The sequence below is a fragment of the Nomascus leucogenys genome, chromosome X, assembly GCF_006542625.1.
Source record: "Nomascus leucogenys isolate Asia chromosome X, Asia_NLE_v1, whole genome shotgun sequence".
NCBI classification, from domain to species: domain Eukaryota; kingdom Metazoa; phylum Chordata; class Mammalia; order Primates; family Hylobatidae; genus Nomascus; species Nomascus leucogenys.
The window spans coordinates 104,568,519-104,592,131 of record NC_044406.1 but is presented as its reverse complement, the minus strand read 5'-3'; positions in this window follow the sequence as shown (position 1 = coordinate 104,592,131).

The window sequence follows — 23,613 nt, the reverse complement described above, 5'->3', positions numbered from 1 at the left end:
ACAGGTGCAATCATAGCATACTATAGTCTTTTTTTTTCTCTATCAAATGTGGTTTTTTGTTCAACTGAAAAGCACTTTTCTATAGCTGCACTTGTGGAAAATCACATGGTAAAAACAGGAGTTTTTTTTTTTTTTTCTCTAGACATTTTTTTTTCTTTTTAACCTTATTAAAAATGAGATTGGTCCAAACGTGGGTTCACAGGCTCTAGGAAAGGCCAGGCTGCATCATGGGACCCCATCTCCGTCAGGATAATCTCACAAAATGTGAGATCACTGTGGTGGTTCTGCATTGAGAGTCACCGCCACTTGGAGGGGGACAGCCCTTCTTCTGAGAACCTAGGCCCTGCTGCTGGGCTTTCTCGGCTCCTCAACGGTACCTGGCGTCGGTGACCATCACCCTCTGAGAAGTTCAGCGAATAACCACTTTTCCACTCTGGCCTCGCTTTGGGAAACATATACTACAGTCGTAAACTCCTGGGCTCAAGTGATTTGCTTGACTCAGCCTTCTGAGTAGCTGAGACTACAGACATGTGCCACCTCACCCAATGGCTATTAATATTTTTTTAAATGCAGGAATGATCCCATAAAGGCATAAGTGACCAGGGCCAGTGGAAATCATAATGTGGACTGGCATACCTGGGTTTCCTCATCTGTGTAATGGAGACAATAAAAATGCATACTTCATAAGGTTAAGAAAAAGATCTGAGTTAATATTTGGAAAGTTGATAGTACTTGGTGCAAACTAATTTCTACATGTTTATTAAGCAAAATAGCAGTTTACAAATAGGCAAACTATAGACATAGTAAAAAGTTCAAGCAGTACTGAAAAAGTATACAATGAAAAGGAAATCTCTTTTTAATTGCAGATCCCCAGCCCTTCAGTTTCCTTCTTCAGAAGTAGCCACTGTTATAATTTTTCAGATTGATTGCTTATACAAACATATAGGTCTTTTATTTATTTAAACTGTATCCTGTTTGATGGGCATTCAGTTGTTTCCAGCCCTTGCTGTTGCAAACAGTGCTGCAATAAACTGTGTACATGTCATTTGCAAATGTTGGAGTCGGCTAAAACCCCTGAAATATAATTGTTGAGTCAATTATTTTAGATTTTGATAGATATTGCTAGATTGATCTCCATGCTGCTTGCACCAATTTAAACTCACATTAGAAATGTGGGGCCAGGCACTGTGGTTCACGCCTATAATCCCAGCACTTTGGGAGGCTGAGGCGGGCAGATCTCTTGAGCCCAGGAGTTCTAGAGCAGCCTGGCCAACATAGGGAGACCCCTGTCTCTACAAAAAAAATAAATTAGCTGGGCGTGGTGGCTCGTGCCTGCAGTCCCAGCTACTGGGGAGACTGAGGTGGGAGGATTGCTTGAGCCTGGAAGGTGGAGGTTGCAGTGAGCTGTGATCATGCCAGGCATTCTAGCCTTGGTGACAGAGGGAGACCTTGTCTCAAAATAAATAAACAAATAAATAAACAAACCAAAAAGGAGAAGGAGAAGAAGAACAAGAAAAATAATGTGGGAGAGTACCTGTTTTCCCACACCCTCAAGAAAAAGTTAAATTTTTGGATCTTTGGCAATTTGATAGGTAAAAATGGCATCTTTTTGTAAACGTGTTTCTTTCATTATGAGTAAAATTCAGCAATTTTCGTATTCTAAAAGCAATTTCTGGCTGGGCGTGGTGGCTCACACCTGTAATTCCAGCACTTTGGGAGGCTGAGGTGGGAGGATCACCTGAGGTCAGGAGTTGGAGACCAGCCTGGCCAACATGGTGAAACTCCTACAAAAATTAGCCTGGTGTGGTGGCCTGTACCTGTAATCCCAGCTACTCGGGAGGCTGAGGCAGGAGAATCACTTGAACCCGGGGGGCATAGGTTGCAGTGAGACGAGATCGCGCCACTGCACTCCATCCTGGGCGACAGAGTGAGACTCCGTCTGAAAAAAAAAAAAGCAATTTCTGGCTGGGTGTAGTGGCTCACACCTGTGATTCCAGCACTTTGGGAGGATGAAGTGGGAAGATCGTTTGAAGCCAGGAGTTTGAGATCAGCCTTGCCAACACAGCAAGACCCGGTCTCTACAAAAAATATGAAAATTAGCCAGGCATGTGGCATGGGCCTGTAGTCCCAGCTACTGGATTACCTGAACCTGGGAGGTGGAGGCTGCAGTGAGACTGCAGTGAGCTATGATCGTGCCACTGCACTCCAGCCTGGGCAACGGAGGGAGACTCTATCTCTAATTAAAAAAAAAAATACCTGTAATCCCAGAATTTGGGGAGGCAGAGGTGGGTGGATTGCCTGAGCTCAGGAATCCAAGACCAATCTGGGTAATATGGCGAAACTCCATCTCTCCAAAAAAAAAAAAAAAAAAAAAAAGAAAAAATTAAAAAATAAAGAAATAAATAAAAACAATTTCTTTTTCTTCCTGTGAACTGTCCATCCATTTCTTTTGCCTATTTTGCTATTGGCCTTTTTCTTTTTGGGTTGTAGGAGCTCTTTATTTATTGAAAAATGTAGTGCTGCATCTGTGGTATGAATTGCCAATATTTGCCCAGCTTTTCTTACACATTGGTTATAGTGTTTTTTCCATGCAAACCACTTAAGTATTTTATGCAGTCAAATTTGTCAGTCTTTTATTTATGGCTTTTGGATTTCATATCCTTCTTTGTGAATACCTCCATGTTGTAGTTATTAAAAAAACTTCCATATTATTTTTATGATTAAAAAATGTTTAAATCTTTCATGCATCTAGAATTATTTTGAGGTAAGAAGTTTTTTTTTTCCCTGCAGAAAATTTTAATTTTTAATCTAGTCAAATATATCAAAATTGTCCTTATGGCTTTTGGCATTTTGTGTCGTGTTGAAATGGACATTCCTTAAGGTCGTAAATATATCCAACTAATTTTAAAATACATTTTAGTTTCTTAAGAATCCCTTAATCCCATCTGGAATTTGTTTTGGTGCAAGGAATGTTGTAGGTATCCAACCTATGTCTAGCCAGTTGTCACTATGTCATTTGTTGAAGACATCTTTTCCCTCACTGATTTGAAATGTGGCTTTTATTACTAAGGTCCCATATATATTTGGCCTTATTTCTGGACTGTATTCTGTTCCGTTGCTATGTGTATCTGTTTGTTTATGCATCAGTATCAAACTTTTTAAAATAACATAATGGTAAGTGAGTATGTATCTATTCTTAGTTTATAAAGAGTATTTTAAATCAGAAATGGATGTTAAATTTTTTCAAATGCCTTTTCAGCACTTATGAAGATGATCACATTGTTTCTTCCTTGCTCTATTAATATAGTAAATTATATTAACAAATTCCCTAACATTAAAATAAATTTGACTTCCAGAAATAGAACTACTTGGTAATCAGCGTGTTATTCTTCCCATGGGCTAATTCTGCTTATATTTTGTACGGGATTTTTGCATTGATATTCATGAGTGAGATTGAGCTATTGCTTTCATTGAACTTTGAAGAAAATAATTTGTATTCTTCCCTATACTATGGAACAGGTGTGGTAACATTGAAGTTATTCAGTGCTTATTTGGTAGAACTTATCTGAAACTTCTGAGTCTCATGTATTTTGCAGGATACTCTTTGACACCATTTTTCAAAATAATTTCGAATAATTGGTTGTTTATTTCAATCACTTCTTGAGTTATTTTTTTCTTTCATTTTTCCTTTTTTGTAGCTTTTGTTATGTTTTTCCAATGAATTGAGTTAATTTTGATAATTCAAATTTTCATAGGAAATCGTCTATTTCACCCAAGTTTGCAAATTTATTTGTATAGAGTTGTGCAAATTCTTGTATAATTCTTTTGATTTCATCCGTCTATGGTTACTCCTCTATTTTGAATTTTGTGATTGTTCTCTTTATTCCTCGAAACCAAGTCTTGTTGTTTGATTAACTGAGACAATATTGATTGATTGAGACAAAGATTGCACTCTTTTGCCCAGGCTGGAGTGCAGTGGCACAATCATGGCTCACTGCAGCCTCGACCTCCCTGGCTCAGGTGATCCTCCCACCTCAGCCTCCTCAGTAGCTGGGACCACAGGCATGTGCCCCTACACCCAGCTAATTTTTTTTTTAATTTTTGTAGAGACAGAGTGTCACTGTGTTGCCCAGGGTGGTCTAGAACTCCTAGGATCAAGCTATCCTCCTGCCTCAGCCTCCCAAAGTGCTGGGAGTATAGGCGTGAGCCACCGCACCTAGCCTGAAACCAAGTTTTTAAAACAGCTTTATTGAGATATAATTCACAAATCATACAATTCATGTATTTAAAAGTAAAATTCAATGGTTTTAGTGTTCACAGAGAAATGCAACCATTACCACAATCAATTTTAGGACATGTTCTACATCCCGAAAGAAATCCTGTATCCATTAGTGGTCATTCTTAATTCCCCTCCAAAGCCCTGAGGCCTAGACAACCACTAATATCTTTCTGTCTCTGTAGACTTGCCTATTTTGGACATTTTATATAAATGGAATCATATAATACATAGTCTTTTGTGACTGATTTCTTTCACTTAGCATAATGTTTTCAAAGTTCATCCGTGTTGTTATAAAGTCAGTTTTAAAATGCAGATTTATAGTGGTTTTTATAATGTGCCTTCAGTCTACTATTTGTATTAGTTTGCTAGGGCTGCCATTACAAAATACCACAAAGTTGGTGGCTTGAACAACAGAAATTTGTTTTCTCACAATTCTGGAGGCAGGTTTGGTTTCATCTGAGGCCTGTCTCCTTAGCTTCCCTGTGTCTGCACATGGTCTTCCCTTTGTCTGTGTGTCTTTGTCCTAATCCCTTCCTCTTTCAATGAGGACACCAGTCATATTGGATCAGGGCCATCCTAATGACCCCATTTTAACTTAATTGCCTCTTTAGAGGTCCTATTTCCAAATAGCATCACATTCTGAACTACTGGGGCTTAGGACTTCAACATGTCAATTTTGGAAGGAGACAATTCAGCCCGTAACACCACCTTAAAGAAAAAACATCAAGCCTGTATAGCCTAGTCTGTTTCTACATATATTTTTGATCAATTTGGCCTGTCAGTCAAACTAGTTTGTGTGTATGTGTTTGTGTTTGTGTATGTGTATAAAGAATCTCAGTCTCGTCAGTCCAGCAGGTCTAATTTTTAAATTTTTTTCTGATTACAAAATTAATGTGTACATTATACAATATTCATAAACATGTAAATTGAAAAGTGAAAGTGTTTCATAGCCCCCACTGTTAACAGTTTACAGCTTATTCCTCTAATTTTTCTTTCTTATATACAGATACCAACAATGAAAATGGGATCATATTCAACATGGCACTGCACAGCATACTTTTTCCACTTAATGTGTAAGCACATCTTTCCATGTTGGTACTTATGAATCTCTGTGTGTGTGTGTGTGTGTGTGTGTGTGTATGTGTGTGTGTGTGTGTGTGTATATGTGTATATATAACATTTCGTTCTGTGCATATACCATGCTTTATTTAAATATTTGTTGATAAATATTTGGATTGCTACCAACTTTTAGCTATTACAGAAAACTACAAACAATACTGCAATGAATATCCTTGTGTATACATCTTTGTGCAGTTATGGCATTCCATAGAATAATTTCCTGCAAGCCAAAAGCTCCATCAGAGGTTATGAACATTTAAAATTTTAATAAATACTGCCACATTTCACAGCAGCTTTTAACTTGATGACAGTTCGTGCAAAAGATGGAGCATGTTCACAGAGACTACTTTTCCTCCAGATGAATCTATAAATTGTTTAGAGGGCCATAGTGGACCCTTTTCTGTCCTATCTTTTAGAGAGGCCCATTCTGGGTAATTTTATATTCATTTTTGGAAAACGCTGATCTAAAATGATCTTTTAAACTTTACCCATTAGGCTTTCTTAAAAATTTAATGAAAAACATACTACTGATGTTGAAAAAAACCCTATACATTTGGCATTACATTGTTTGATGCAAATCTTTTTTGTTTTCCTTTTTGGTCTTCTCTACTATAACAGCTTGCATATGACTCATTTCCATCTCAGCAATAGGATTATGAATCATGATTAAGGCAATTCTCCTTTTCCATTAAAGATAATGAACTCACTCATGGATATGTTTTATAAAATATGTTTACAATGATATTACAACATAATATTGAAAGAATGTAATTATCCTATATCTCTATTATGTGCAATATAGTTCTATTCAAAATGTGTTCACTTATCACAAAGGTTACATCTTGGAACTATGATTTTTGTTTTGAAATTAGCCCTCCACTTTACAACATGCATATTATGGTGTATTCATTCATGATCTATGCTGTGATCTTCATATTTGTGAATATGTAATATTTCTATTAAATATAAATATACTTTCAACCCAATGTATAATACATTATACTGCCACTGGCATGAGATACAGGCAAGAGGACTGTTCCAGTCTATCATTGTATCTTGTTTTCCTCTTTTCTTGTTACCATGCCAGCGATCTAACAGTTTGGTTGTCACTGTAAACTCCTGGGATTAGCCTTCTACTTCAAATCAACAAAGCCAGCATTATCCAATTACAGCCTAAGAATGGCCTAATCTTCAAAACCAGCTGCCATAAGATAGCACAGGCATCCATTTAATCAAAATTACCACATCATCTCATTCTTTCATTTTTGCCCATGGAAATGCTTAGCAAGAATACAGTAAGATATCTACATTTTGCATCAGTTAGTTAATAACTCCTCTCAGCATTTTGACACAACGGAGCATAACACTAAATACAGAGAGAACTTGCTTGAAAATGGCATTTCAAATATGTTCTTTTTCTTTTTTAAAAAAACTATTGTAGCTTTGAGTTTTCCTAATGAAGACTAAAGTGTTCAGACTCGCTTGTTTTCTTTTCATTGTCTCTACCTGAAAAAAAACGATTCTTTTACTGCTTAGTATAGTAATGCATGCTCATTATAAGACAAAACAAAATAAAAAATAGCAATATAGAACAGAAAGTGGAAGTAGGTTGCAATCTTATCCTTCAAAGACAATCACTGTTTAGAGTGGGTCTATATTTTCTAGCCATTTTTTGCATGCTTATCTCAACATATATATGTTATTTTAATTATTCATATAAAATAGATACATACATAAGGTTTTTCATTCTTTGCTCCCCTCTCTTTTTCAACTTATTTTTCCAAGTAGTAATTATTTCAAATGGAGAGACAAGAATACAAAATGTAACAAATGCCTAGGTATCCACCACCCGTCTTTATAAAATCTTAACATGTTTTATTATTTTAAAAACTAGATTTTAAAAACAGAAATGAACATTTACAGAGTTGATATCCTCTGTATATCCTTCCTTGGTTTCATTCTCCTTTCCTTCCAGAAATAACTGTTATCACAAATTTTGTGTTTATTATTTAGGTATCCATAAGCAATAAGTAATATTATGGGCTTTGTGTTTTTCATTTGATTTTTATTTACTTATTGTTGCCTAATGTATTTTATTCATTTAAAAATATGTATAATAGTTGTACATATTTTGGGGGTACATGAGATATCTTGATATCTGTATACAATGTGTAATGACCAAATCAGGGTAATTGGAATATCCATCACCTCAAACATCATTTCCTTCTGTTGGGAACATTATAATTCTTCTCTTCTAGCTATTTTTCTTTTGTTTAGTTGATATGTAATAATTGCACATATTTATGGGATAAGAGTAATATTTTGATACATACAACGTATAATGATCGAGTTGGAGTAATTAGTATATCCGTCACCTCAAACATTTATCATTTATTTGTGCTGAAAACATTCAAAATTCTCTCTCCTAGTTTAAAAAAATATACAATTATTAACTGTAGTCACCGTATAGTGCTATACAACAGTAGAACATATTCCTCCCATCTAGCTGTAACTGTATCTGTTAACCAACTTCTTATCCTCCTCTCCTCCCCGTGCTTCCCAGTTTCCAATAATCGTAATTCTTCTTTCTCCTTCTCAGAGCTCAACGTTTTTAGCTCCCACATATGAGTGAGAATATGCGGCATTTACCTTTCTGTGCCTGACTTATTTCACTTAACACAATGTCCTCCAGGCTCATCCATGCTGCTGTGAATGAAAGGATTTCATTTTTAATGGCTGAATAATATTCCACTCCATTCCACATTTTCTTTATCCAGTCGTCCATTGATGGACACTTAGGTTGATTCCATATCTTGGCTATTGTGAATAGCACTACAGTAAACATAGGGGAGCACATATCCCTTTGATATACTGATTTCCTTTCCTTTGGATAAATATCCATTAATGGAATTGCTGGATAATACAGTAGTTCTACTTAGTTTTACTGCAGGATCTTCATACTGCTTTTCATAATGGCCATACGAATTTACATTCCTACCAACAAGATATAAGAATTCCCTTTTCTCCACATCCTCACTAGCATTTTTTTTGGTCTTTTTGATAATAGTCATTAAAACTGGGGTAAGTTAAGACATCATTGTTGTTTTGATTTGCATTTCTCTGATGATTAGTGATGCTGAACATTTTTTTCATATATTTGTTGGCCATTTGTATTTCTCCTTTTGAGAAATGTCCATTTAGATCCTTTGGTGGGCTTTAAGTGTTTTCTGGGCTTTTAAAACTTCATATACATTGTGTCAATATATACATATTGTTCTGCAACTTGCGTTTTCCCACCTACTTTAGGTTCTATTCACCACACATTTTCCTAACTTTCTCCCTCTTCCTTTCCCTCCCAAACTTTCTATTGGACTAACAAAGCTTTCCATATTTCTTTAATTTCTTCTGTCGGTTTAGAAGCTATATAATGTATTTTTATCCTTTTAAGGATTTATTTACAATTTTATGATACTTTATAATTTTTCTTTTTTTTTCTTTTTATTTTTATTATACTTTAAGTTTTAGGGTACATGTGCACAACATGCAGGTTTGTTACATATGTATACACGTGCCATGTTGGTGTGCTGCACCCATTAACTCGTCATTTAACATTAGATATATCTCCTAATGCTATCCCTCCCCCTCCCCTCACCCCACAACAGGCCCTGGTGTGTAATGTTCCCCTTCCTGTGTCCATGTGTTCTCATTGTTCAGTTCCCACCTATGAGTGAGAACATGCGGTGTTTGGTTTTTTGTCCTTGCGATAGTTTGCTGAGAATGCGAAGGATAGGAACAGACACTTCTCAAAAGAAGACACTTATGCAGCCAAAAGACACATGAAAAAATGCTCATCATCACTGGCCATCAGAGAAATGCAAATCAAAACCACAACGAGATACCATCTCACACCAGTTAGAATGGCGATCATTAAAAAGGCAGGAAACAACAGGTGCTGGAGAGTATGTGGAGAAATAGGAACACTTTCACACTGTTGATGGGACTGTAAGCTAATTTTTCTAATAAATTCAACAAGTTAATGGTTCTGTCCTTCTCTTTACCAACACAAGGACCCTACCCATTTAATATTTTGCCTATATGTTGTCATCGTTTCCACTGTTTTTACTCCACACTCTAGCCTCTCCCACTGTCAACATCCCGCATCATGGTGGTATATTTATTACAACTGATGAAACTACATTGATACATCATCATCACCCAAAGTCCATTGATTACATTAGGGTTCGCTCCTGGTGTTGTACATTCTATGGTTTGGACAAATGTATAATGACATGTATCCACCATTACAGTATCATACAGAGTAGTATCACTGCTCCAAAAATCCTCTGTGCTTTGTCTATTCATTTCTCCCTCCCTGTTTACCCTGGCAACCACTGATCTTCTTGCTGTATCCATAGTTTTGCTTTTTCCAGAATGTCATATTGTTGGAATAATAAGGTATGTAGCCTTTTCAGATTGGCTTCTTTTACTTAGTAATATGCATTTATGGTTCTTCCATATTTCCTCAGGTTTTGATAGCTCAATTCTTCTTAGTGTGAATAATATTCCATTGTCTGGATTACTCCAATTTATTTAGCCACTCACCAACTGAAGGACATTTTGGTTGCTGTCAAATTTTGGCAATTACGAATAAAGCTGCTAGAAACATCTCTTTATAGGCTTTTTTTTTTTTTTTTTTGGTGGTGGGGACAGGATATTGCTCTGTCACCCAGGCTGGAGTGCAGTGGTGCTATTATAGCTCACTGCAGCCTCAAAGTCCTGAGTTCAGGCGATCCTCCCACCTCAGTCCCCCAAGTAGCTAGGGCTACAGGTGTATGCCATCACACCTAGCTCATTTTTTATTTTCGTAGAGGTAGGGTCTTGCTATGTTGCCCTGACTCCTGGCTTTTTTTTTTTTTTTGAGAGACAGGGTCTCACTTTGTCACCCAGGCTGGAATGCAGTGGCACAATCATAGCTCTCACTGTAGCCTCAAACTCCTGGGCTCCAGTGATTCTCCTGCCTCATCTTCCCTGAGTAGCTTGGATTACAGGCATGTGCCACCACGCTTAGCTAATTTTTAGTTTTTTAAAAAAATTAAAAATTTTAAAATTTGTGGGTAGATAGGTGTATATATTTATGGGGTACATGAGATGTTTTGGTACAGGCATGCAATGTGTAAGTATCACATTATGGAGAACCGGGCATCCATCCCCTCAAGTATTTATCCTTTGTGTTATAAGCAATCTGATTACACTCTTTTAGTTATTTTATTTATTTATTTATTTTGAGATGGAGTTTTTCTCTCTGTCACCCAGGCTAGAGTGCAGTGGCACGATCTCAGCTCACTGCAACCTCCGCCTCTAAGGTTCAAGCGATTCTCCTGCCTCAGCCTCCTGAGTAGCTGGGATTACAGGTGCACACCACTATGCCTGGCTAATTTTTGTATTTTTAGTAGAGATGGGGTTTCACCATGTTTTCCAGGCTGGTCTCGAACTCCTGACCTCGAGTAATTCTCTCGCTATAGCTTCCCAAAGTGCTGGGATTACAGGCATGAGGCACCACGTCCTGCCTAGTTATTTAAAAATGCACAATTAAGTTATTATTGACTAAAGCCACTCTGTTGTGCTATCAAATAGTCTTATTCATTCTTTCTATTTTTTTTTGTACCCATTAACCATCCCCACCTCTCCCCCTAACTCCTCACTACCCTTCCCAGCCTCTGGTAACCATTCTTCTATTCTCTGTGTCCATGAGTTCAATTGTTTTGATTTTTAGATCCCACAAATAAGTGAGAACATGCGATGTTTGTCTTTCTGTGCCTGGCTTCTTTCACTTAACATATTTTCTCTGGTGATATGATTTAGTTTCTTGCTTTTTATTTTTTTGTGTGTCCATTGCATGTTTTTTGGTTTGAAGTTACTGTATTAGTCCATTCTCACACTGTTATCAGAACTACCTAAGACTGGGTAATTTATAAAGAAAAGAGGTTTAATTGACTCACACTTCCACAAGCCTGAGGAGGCCTCAGGAAACTTACAATCATGGCAGAAGGGGAAGCAAAACATGTCTGCACATGGCCAGAGCAGGAGGAAGAGAGAAAGAAGGGGGAAGTGCTACACACTTTTAAAAAACCAGATCTAGTGAGAACCCACTCACTATCACCAGAACAGCAAGGAGGAGACCCGTCCCTATGATCCAATCATCTCCCACCGGTTCCCTCCCCCAACATTGAAGATTATAATTCAACATGAAATTTGGGTGGGGACCCAGAGCCAAACCATACTAGTTACATGAGGCTTGCAAATTGTATCTTTTTTTTTTTTTTTTTTTCAGACGGAGTTTTGCTTTTGTTGCCCAGGCTGGAGTGCAATGGCTCAATCTCAGCTCAATGCAACCTCTGCCTCCTGGGTTCAAGCAATTCTCCTGCCTTAGTCTCCCAAGTAGCTGGGATTAGAGGCATGCGCCACCACACCTGGCTAATTTTTTGTATTTTTAGTAGAGATGGGGTTTCACCATGTTGGTCAGGCTGGTCTGGAACTCCTGACCTCAGGTGATCCACCTGCCTTGGGCTCCCAAAGTGCTGGGCTTACAGGCATGAGCCACCACGCCCGGCTGCAAATTCTGTCTTACAACCCATTATTTTAACCTGATAACAACCTACCACTGTTTGCATAAACAAACAAGCAAAAAGAAAACTAATAAAAACTCTAGGACTTAACTTCATCACCCCACTTTTTAACATTTTGTTGTTTCCATTTATATCTTATTGTACTTTCTATGTCTTGAAAAGTTGTTGTAGTTATTATTTTTTATTGGTTCATCATTTAGTCTTTCTACTTAAGAGTAGTTTACACATCACAGTTACAGTGTTATAGTAATTCTGTTTTTCTCTGTATTTGCTATTACCAGTGAGTTTTGTACCTTCAGATGATTTCTTTTTGCTCATTAACACTCTTTTCTTTTGGATTGAAGAACTTCCTTTAGCATTTCTTGTAGGGAAGGTCTGGTGTTGATGAAATTCCTCAACTTTTGTTTGTCTGGGAAAATCTTTATTTCTCCTTAATGTTTGAAGAATATTTTTGCCAGATACACTATTCTAGGGTAAAAGTTTTTTTCTTCAGCACTTTAAATATGTCATGCCACTCTCCTGTTCTGTAAGGTTTCCACTGAAAAGTCTGCTGCCAGACGTATTGGAGCTCCATTGTATGTTATTTGTTTCTTTTCTCTTGCTGCTTTTAGAAACCTTTCTTTATCCCATATCTTTGGGAGTTTGCTTATTAAATGCCCTGAAATCATCTTCTTTGGGTTAAATCTGCTTGATGTTCTATAACATTGTTGTACTTTCATATTGATATATTTTTCTAGGTTTGGGAAATTATCTGTTATTATTCCTCTGAATAAACTTTCTATCCCCATCTCTTTCTCTACCTCATCTTTAAGGCCAATAACTCTTAGATTGCCTTTTTGAGGCCATTTTCTTGGTCCTGTATGTGTACTTCATTTTTTTTTTATTCTTTTATCTTTTGTTTCCTCTGACTGTGTATTTTCCAATAGCCTGTCTTGAAGCTCACTAATTCTTTCTTCTGCTTGATCAATTCTGCTATTAAAAGACTATGATACATTCTTCATTATACTAATTGAATTTTTCAGCTTCAGAATTTCTGCTTGATTCTTTTTCATTATTTTGATTTCTTTGTTAAATTTATCTGATAGAATTCTCAATTCCTTGTCTGTATTCTCTGGAATTTCTTTGAGTTTTCTCAACACAGCTATTTTGAATTCTCTGTCTGAAAGGTCACATATCTCTGTTTCTCCAGGATTGGTCCCTGGTGCCTTATTTAGCTCATTTGGTAAGGGCATGTTTTCCTGGATGGTGCTGATGCTAGTAGATGTTCTTTGGTTTCTGGGCATTGGAGAGTTAGTTATTTATTGTAGTCTTCACTGTCTGTACTTATTCGTAGCCTTTATTCTTGGGAAGGCTTTCCAGATATTTGAAAGGTCTTGGGTGTTGTGATCTAAGCTGTAACTGCTTTAGGGGACACCCCAAGCCCAGTAACGTGGTGATTCTTGCAGTCTCATAGAGGTACTGCCTTGATAGTCTTGGACAAGATCCATGGGAATTCTCTGGATTACCAGGCAGAGACTCTTGTTTTCTTCCCTTACTTTCTCCCAAACAAATGTAGCCTCTCTGTCTGTTCTGAGCCACTTAAAGCTGGGAGGTGGAGTGACACAATCGCCCCTGTGGCCACCAACACTATGACTGTACTGGGTCAGACATGGAGCCAGCAAAGCCCTGGGTCTCACCCAAGGCCTACTGTAACCACTTCCTGGCTACTGCCTATGTTCGCTCAAGGCCCTGAGGCTCTGCCATCAGCAGGTGGCAAAGCCAGCTGCTTTGTTGTCCTTCCCTTCAGGGCAACGAGGTCCCGCAGGCCCCTTAGAAGTTTCTGACTCTAGTCCCTGACTAGAGCTCACAAGATGCAGTCCTTCCCACTCTTCCATCCCCTTTCCAAAGGCAGAGGAGCCTCACCTTGTAGCCACTGCCACCACAGGCCATGGGTCTACTACTACTACTGATGGATGTTCCCTTAAGGCCCAAGGGCTCTTAAGTCAGCTTATGGTGAATGTTGCCTGGCCTGTCACTCACCCTTCAGGGCAATGGGCTCCCCTCTGGCCCAGTGCAGGTCCAAAAATGCCATCCAAGTATCAGGTCCTGGAATGGAGGGTCCTAAGAGCCCGCTTAGTTCTCTAACCCCCTGTGGTTGAGCTGGTATCTGAAGTGAGCAAGCCTCAGCAGCTCACCCAATGCCCTTGACACAGTACCTGGGTATCCCTGCTGGTTATTGAGGGCCCAGGAGCTCTTCATTTAGCAGATAATGCACTCTGCCAAGACTGGGTCCTTCCCTTCAAGGCAGCAGGTTTGCTTCTGGCCCAAGGAAAGTCTAGAAATGTCATCCCGGAGGTAGGGCCTGAAATGGGGGTCTCACAACTCTGACTGATGCCCTATCCTGTTGTGGCTGAGCTGGTATCCAAGATGTAAGACAAAGTCCGCCCCACTCTTTTCTCCCTTCTTCTCAAGCAGAATGAAGGGTCTCTTTTGGAGCTGTGAGCTGTGCAGCCTGGGATTAGAGGAGGGATGATTCCAGCACTCCCTTAGCTACACCAGCTGGTGTCTCAGTATGTCACGTTGTGATATACTGGAGGCAACACAAGATGGAGTCTCGTTGTGTTGCCAGGCCTCCAGTCCACTGTCTCTGGGTCCAGTTCAGTACTAGGACTTGCCTAAGAGTTGCAGTCCTTGTGACCTAGACTGCCTTTCAAGTTTTCTTAGAGACCCAGAGCCCCTTAGCCCTCCATGGTGAGGTTTGTGGGAACTCAAGTTCGGACCGTTGGGATTGGTGATTCCTTCCTGGCTAGGGCTAGTTTAAATGCTCCCTCTGTGGGAAGGAGTCAGCTGAGTTTGGTCCGGGTTTTCCTTTCTGCTCTAATAGGACATCACTGAGTTCAATGCCTCATGATTGTTATGCTTTCCCTCCCCCAGCACCCAGAGATCCTTTCTGCACCACACCACCTTGTCTGCTGGGAAGTGGGGGAGGAGTGGCCTCATTGATTCAAGACTCTCCTTTCTACCTCTTGAGAGTGTCTTTCAGCGATATGAAGTTAAAACCAGGTACCATGAGGGCTCACCTGATTTTTGGTTCTCATGAAGGTGTGTTTTTGTGTGTGTATGTGTGTGTAGATAGTTGTTAAATTGGTGTCCTTGCCGGGGGGACTATTGATGGAGCCTTCTATTCCATCATCTTGTTCCACCTCTTCTTCTAATTTCCAAAATTTTTTGTAGAGATGGGGTCTCGTTGTGTTGCCAGGCTGCTCTTGAACTCCTGGGCTCAAGTGATTCTCCCACCGCAGCCTCTTAAAGTGGTGGGATTAGAGGCATGAGTCACTGCACCCAGTCTGTGTACAGGTTTTTGTGTGGACATGGGTTTTCAACTTCTTTGAGCAAATACAAAGAAGGATGATTGCTGGATTATTTGGTAAGAGTATATCTAGTTTTGTAAGAGACTGCCAAATTGTCTTTCAAAGTGGCTGTAGCATTCTGCATTCCTACTAGCAATGAATGAAAGTTCCTGTTGCTCCATATTCTTATCAGCATTTGGTGTTGTCATTGTTTTGAAATTTTTGGCCATTCTAATAGCTGTGTAGTGGTATCTCATTGTTGTTTTAATTTGCAATTTCCTAATGACATATGATGTTGAATATCTTTTCATATGCTTGTTTGTCATTTGTATATCTTGTTTGATGAGGTCTGTTCAGGTTTTTGCCCATTTTTAAATTTTTAATTTTATTTCTAAAACAGGGTCTCCCTCTGTAACCCAGGGTGGAGTGCAGCGGTACAAACATGGCTCTCTGCAGCCTTGACCTCCTAGGCTGCCTCAGCCTTCTGAGTAGTTGGGGTGACAAGAGTGCACCACCACATCTAGCTAATTATGTTATTTTACTTTTTAAAGAGACAGGGTCTCACTTTGTTTGCCAGGCTGGTCTCAAACTGCTGGGCTCAAGTGATTCTCCTGCCTCAGTCTCCCAAAGTGGTGAGATTATAGGTGTGAACCACCGCTCCCAACCCTTTTGCCTGTTTTTTAGCTGAGTTGTTTGTTTTCTTATTGTTCACTTTTAAGAGTTCTTTGTATATTTTGAATAATAGTTCTTTATCAGATGTGTCTTTTGCTTGAACTTATTTCTAACTATATCTAGATGATGTTATTAAACTGTATGTTATACTAATTTATTGTAGATTATGTAATATATCTCTGAGCCTTTTAGATATCATGTACAGTATGCACATTACAGCTGAGGTAAAAATATGTTCCAATAACTTTATTAAAGTTTGTCTCACAAGACATTTTATTTTAGGAAATTATGGATAATACTCCTAATTCTAATTATCTTCGTTTTATTAGTTTATCAAATTGGCTTCCTAATTACTATTCAAATAAAAGCTTATAATTTTTCTCTATAAGATTGTCTACTACTCTCTTTCACCCCTAAATTTTATTTTTATTTTTGTAGAGACAGAGTCTCATTATGTTGCCCAGGGTGGTTTAGAGCTCCTGGCCTCAAGTGATCCTCCTGCCTTGGCCTCCCAAAGTGCTGGGATTACAGGCATGAGCCATTGTTCTTAGCCCCACTCCTTCATTCTAGATCTTGATTACAGTAGTGATGGACCATTGATGGTAAGATTCAAATAAGAAGTCAGTTATATATAGGAACAAATAAGTAAAATTTCTTTCCTTAAATTAGTAAATAAAACTGGAGTCGATTGGCCAAAAATCATTATAAATATTATAACATTAGTTGTTTTTCAGATCTAGAGGTATAACTAATTAATATTCCCTTTTAAGTGCTATCCCTGCAAAAGCTGTGTGAGCAATCAGAGAGTTTATTTTTTAGACCCTGTAATACAATTCTAAAATGAAAGCCTAATGAAGGGCAATTTGCAAAATAAGGCTTGGACAATCTAGGAGAGGGTCATCCTCTATTATTGGTGGTGCCCTAGTAAATAGCCCCAAATGTTAGTGCTCAAAGTGAAGGAGACACTTCAGATATTTATGTTACAGTGGAAAAGAACCCCTATTTAAAAACTGAAGCCATCCAACGAGTGACCTGCAGTGATATCAATTTCATTTACTGGTCATCTAATGTTCTGAACTTGTTCCAAATATGGCCATCTGTCCAATGCCGGCTGAAGTTTCCCCATTTAGATTTCATGGTCTGTTTGACGAGGGATTAAGCCTGAAGAGATGAGGCAAGTGTAGTTGACTGGGCCAGGCTGGATTGCTGAAATAGGTTTCTAATAGCTTTCCTTGCTTCCAGTCTTTCTTTTCAATCTTCATTACAACTAGTCCTACTACTCTACCAGGTTCTAAAACATGGCTTTTGTTTTTATCATCTTGGTTTCCTGCCTAGAAACCTCATAGACTCCCTACCTCTTACAAGTTTAAATCCTTGGTTCTCAATCTGATATTCAAGGCACTTTGTAATCTTGCCTAACCAATCATTTCCCTCACTTGTTCTTAAGTCTCAATTGGGCCAGTGCAGGTAGTCAGAACATTGCTGGTACCAGTAACAGAATTTTAAATGGAAAGAGCCAAAACCATTACCTGAAATTCAACCTGGGATTCAATCTGTATCCAGTTCCAGGACATAATGTGGAGAAAGACTATTTGAAGTCTGTGTATGGAAGACTAAAGAGATAGAATGGGACAGAAGGTGTGTGTCAGGCTGAGAAGTTCAGGACTTAGTCTTTGAACTGAGTGTGCTAATGGTTATTGGCTATGCACTTTACATAGTGCCTAGTACCTGTTGGTGGGCATAGGTCTAGCTTCTTAGAGCTACAGTGTGAGCAGATCACTATTCCTTCTCATCCTCATTTCCATCCCCCACTGCACATCCCCCTGTGCCCTGTGCTGGGCACGGTGAAGGGTGCGCTCTTTTGAACTGTAGCCCTACTCTGGCCCAGACACTTCATCTGACCTTGGTGGTGCCAGGAGGAGTCCAAGATTTTTTGTATGAGCAATTCCAGTTCCCGGGGTCCAAATCCTTCCCTGATGGAGGAGTTTAAAGGGTAGCTAAAATGGAAAGGACCAGAACGAAATATCAAGTGCTGGGATATGGCAAGTCAGAGAAACCAGAGCTCCAGATGAGGTGTGGCCAAACAAAACACCCAACAAAAAACCAGAGAGACCAGAGCAAGCATCTAAAACACTGTATGGCATGGAGTAGGTGCTTAACTATTAATTGTTGAATAAAATGTAAAGTGTAATGATGAAAACAGACATTAACTGCAGATAGGGTTTAAAGGCAAGATTGGTGGCCTGGTGCAGTAGCTCACGCCTGTAATCCTAGCACTTTGGGAGGCTGAGGTGGGTGGATTGCTTGAGGTCAGAAGTTTGAGAACAGTCTGCCCAACATGGTTGGCAGGCTCTCATCTCTACTAACAATACAAAAATTAGCCAGGCCTGGTGGTGGGCATCTGTAATCCCAGCTACTCGGGAGGCTGAGGCAGGAGAATTGCTTGAACCCTGGAGGCGGAGGTTGCATTGAGCTGAGATCATGCCACTTCACTCCAGCCTGGGCAACAGAGTGACTCCCTCTCAAAAAAAAAAAAGGCAAGATTGGGGTGGAGGTTGTTGGGGAGATAATGAGTTTAGGTTTTAAAATGGTTTCAAGTGCCTTCTGGAAATGCCCATTAAGCAGGAGGATACATATGTTTGAAGACGAGTGCTGAGGAAGAGGTTTGGCTAGAGATACAAACTTGGAAGTAATCAGCACAAAATATACTTGAATTCCAGGGAGGATATATGCAGAGAGAGAAGAAGGGGTCTGAGGAAAGGACTCTGGCGAACTCCACACTTACGGACTGGATGGAGGCTGAGAGAAAAGAAGCCAGCAAAAGAATTAGGAGAAGTAGCTAATAATGGTATCATGGTCACTGAACTGCCAAAGAGTTTCAGTGAGAATAGAGCAGGCAACAGGATCAAATGCTGCAGAGAAACCAAGATAGATATAAACAGAAATGTATCTATTCGATACGACCATAGGGAGGTCAGTGATGGCCTCAGCAAAGGCATTTCAGTAGAACAATGAGATCTGTTCATATTGTTCTGAGGTAGAGAGGGTAAGTCTGGATTACTCATTTAAGATATTTTACTGAGAAAGAAAGAGAAAAGGAAGTAGCTAGAAGCCTGCACAAAGTAAAGGAAAGCTATTTTAAGGAAAGGAAAGACCTGAGCAGACATAAGTAGGTAGAGGGGAAGAGATCAAGAGAGTGGGAGAAGCTGAAGGTAAAAGTTCCTGGGCGAGGTGGGAAGGATTGAAATTGAGAGTACAGACATGAGTGGGAAAAGCAGGGAGTGGGTAGAGGGGTAGACATTAGCCCTAAACAGGAGGAGAGGTGTCCCTTCCTCCTATGGAAAGAAAGAGTGGATTACAGTTACAGGACAGTTTGAGGAGTGAAAAGGAAGTCAAGGACTTTCACTCCATGTATCAACCACTTCTTACACACCAGTTCAGGATCCTCGTGGCATTATCGTCTCAGGGGCCCTTGGCTATTGCGTCAGTCTCAGCCCCTGCTTTTGAGTGGGCTCTGACTGACTTATGTGGGGGTTCACAGTCAGCTCTGCATTGCATGCCCACTCTATCTCTGGCTGGGGTGCTGTTGCAGAGTGCAGCCTAGAGATGCAGGGGAATTAACGCTGCCTCCCTTTAGCGCAAACCTTTGATTCATAAAAGATGGGGCCAGGTGTGGTGGCTCATGCCTGTAATCTCAACACAGAGGTGAGAGGATCCCTTGAAGCCAGCCAGAGGTTCAAGACCAGCCTGGGTAAAAATGTAAGACCCTCATCTCTACTAATAAAATGAAATAAAAGTAAAAGTCAGGCATGGTGTACATGCCTGTAGTCTCACCTACTTAGGAGGCTGAGGCATGAGGATTGCTTGAGCCCCAAGAGTTCAAGGTTGTAGTGAGCCCTGATCACACTACTGCACTCCAGCCTGGGTAAATGACAGTGAGACCATCTAGAAAAAAAAAAAATTGGAACTGAACATTTAGTTCTCTTTCCATCTTGCTTGTCCACTGATCTGAGATTCAAGTCATGTTTATACTATCTGTCTGAAAATGGTCCCAGGGGCTTAAGCTTGATTACCAACGCACCTTTATATTGACTCTCATTCCTTCATCTTTCCATTTTTCCTCCCTTCTGCTTCCCTGGGATTGCACTCTCTAATAACGTATTAAGCTGAACTATATGGTTTCTCTATGTCAAAATGGTTGAACTTCAGCATTTTTTATGGTTCATCCAAACAGTAACACATAGCCATTGCTCTGCTTTCTGGGGAACCCAGGCTAAGAAACACTTAAAAGTCTTAGTGAAGGAGGAAATATAGTCACCAGCTAATCTGAGCTCTTATTAATAGCTGTCATTTATTGAGCACCTGCTGGGTGTCAGGTACTGTGTTAACTGTTTTACATACGTTATCTCATTTAACATATAACTAGATATCATTCCCTGCACAAGCTCTCTTCTTGTCTGCTGCCTTGTGAGACGTGTCTTTCACGTTCCACTATGATTGTGAGGCCTCCTCAGCCACATGGAATTGTGAGTCCATTAAACCTCTTTGTTTTGTAAATTGCCCAGTCTTGGGTATGTCTTTATTAACAGCATGAAAATGGACTAATACAGGTGGCTAGTGGGTACGAAAAATAGAAAGAATGACTAAGACCTATTTGATAGCACAACAGGGTGACTATTGTCAATAACTTAATTGACACTTAAAAATAACAAAAAGGGCCAGGCGCGGTGGCTCACGCTTGTAATCCCAGCACTTTGGGAGGCCGAGGCGGGCGTATCACGAGGTCAGGAGATCGAGACCACGCTGAAACCCCGTCTCTACTAAAAATACAAAAAATTAGCCGGGCATGGTGGTGGGCGCCTGTAGTCTCAGCTACCACAGAGGCTGAGGCAGGAGAATGGCGTGACCCCGGGAGGCGGAGCTTGCAGTGAGCCAAGATTGCGCCACTGCACTGCAGCCTGGGCGACAGAGCGAGACTCCGTCTCAAAATAAAATAAAATAAAATAAAACACAAAAAGAGTGTAATTGAATTGTTAGTAACACAAAGGATAAATGTTTGAGGGGATAGATACCCCATTCTCCATGATGGGATTATTATGTATTGCATGCCTGGATCAAAACATGTCATCTACCCCATAAATATATATACCTGCTATGTACCCACAAAGTTGAAAATAAAAATATAAACAAATAAAGGTTTTATTGGAACACAGCCATGCTTATTTGTTTATGTGTTTTTTATGGCTGCTTTTAAGCCATAACCGTAGAGTCAGGTAGTTGCAACACAGCTGGTATGTTCTGCAGAGTCTAAAATACTTACTCTCGGGTACTTTAAGAAAATATTTGGCTGAGTGCATTAGCTCCTACCTGTAATCCCAGTGCTTTTGGAGGCCATGGTGGGAGGATTGCTTAAACTTAGGAGTATGAGAACAGCCTGGGCAATACAGTAAGACTCCATCTCTAAAAAAGAAATTAGCCAGGCATGTTGGTGTTGTGTGTCTGTAGTCCTAGCTACTCGGGAGGTTGAGGTGGGAAGACGGCTAGAGTCCAGGACTTTGAGACTGCAGTAAGCTAGGCTCATGCCACTGCACTCCAGCCTGGGTGACAGAACAAGACCCTGTCTTGGGTGACAGAGCAAAACCCTGTCTTGAAAACAAAAAAAAAAAAAAAAAAAGGAAAGAAAAGAAAATGTTTGCCTACCTCTTCATTCATCCAATAAAAATTTATTGAGCTTTTACTACTCCTAACCTATGGAGACACAACAATGAAGAAGCCACATATGTTCCCTGGCAAACATATTTGGCTTCTTCATTGTTTAGAAAATGCAATGGGGGACTAAGGAGAATGGTAACACAACTCTCCCTAACCCTCATCCTTGCCCACTATGCACATTGTGCAAGAAAGACCAACCTTGATATGGCTATATGGGACGTGGGGTTGCAGGGTAGAGAGCCAGCTTTCAGTTAGCAACAGGAGATGGAATGAGCATTGAGTGAGATGGGATGAGATGGAGGGAAGAAGTAGCAGACTTAGAAGTGGACTTTGTTTACAATGGAACAAGATTCAGATGGTGTAGTGGAAATGTTGGGAGAGAGAGGAGCAGCACGAAATTGGGTAGAGAAGGGCAGTAAAGAGGAGTGGCATCAAGAAGAATTGTTGGATGGTTGATGTCAGCCAGAGTTTGCAATTTGGGTGGTGCCCAAGGATCACAAGCATAAAAAGACAAGGAGGAATTTACCCAAGGTTCTCATTTGGATCATGCTGAGCTACTTCCAGATTGCCTCTAGTTTAGCAAGGAATTCCAAATTCAAAAGGCAAGATGCCATGGCAAGGTGGCTTCCAGGGCAGCCCTATGCCTCTCTGATTTCCATTTTTGGCAGTCTGAGAAAATTGTCATCTGGTAATTTTTGAATATAGAATACAATCCTGTTTTCCTCCTATTGGAATATTCATGGGTTTTATTTTCTGCCAGTGGAGTTACAGAGATTGTAAATTTCCTTTTTTTGTCACCTAGCTGGAGGGTATGCATACTGGTAGCTCTTGTTTGAAGGTAGGTGCATTAAAAAAATCTAGAAGGCATCTTTAGGCCAGAGTCATCTCCTTCTTTCTTATATATATTGAATAATATTCAGAACTATAAGTTCCATCAGGGCAGGGACCATATTTGGCCTCTTCATTGTTGTATCTCCACAGCTTAGGAGAAGTAAAAGCTCAATAAATTTTTATTGGATGAATGAATGAGAAAAGACTTTTTTTCCTTAATGGAATATGGCTTTAGTAGCAATGTTGAAAGTACTGTAAAATACTATTTAAGGTTTTCCATGAGAATTAGTGCTTGCTTGTGTGTGTGTGTGTGCGTGTGTGTGTGTGTGTACACACAAATGTTTTAGGAAAAATTCTGATTTTGATTGTATTAATATTGGTGGATTTTAAAGAACGTGTCATTTTCAACATGGTTTTAAATGAATGATGTTTGAGGAGGCTGGGGCTGAGATAGGGTGGGAGTTGGGGGAGAAGGCACAAGATAAATGGTGAAGAGACATAAAACCTAGGCTCTTGGCTACAAGGTGTTTTACTGAAACTCACAAACAGAATCATTGTCAGAGTAGGGAAAGAACAAGGGCGGTAAGCCAGAGTTACAAATCTGCGATGACCATAAGATGAATAAAAATAGAACCAGGGGTCTTGTCTTGCCTTTGGCTATTTTTGAGAAAGAATGTGGACAAGATCCTAGCCTCAAGTTGTTTATTCTGAGAGAGATTATGTCCAATTTGAGTTATAGAGAAGCAGTATGGCATGGTGGTTTAGAGCCTGGGCTAGCTGACTTCAAGTCTGGCTCTACCACTTTGTGGCCTTGAGCAACTTATTTATTTTCTCTAGGCCCCAGTTTTTTCATCTGCAAACTGGTTCTGATAATATCACCTACCCTATAGGGTTGTGTATTAAATTTATACACACATCACATAGAGCAGCCTGTTACATAAGTACTCAGTTATTGTTAGCTATTATTATGTTTTATATCAAGTTAAAAGAGGCTCCAGTTGTTTTACTGATTATCCAATATGGAGTATAGGAACCAAATGAAAGG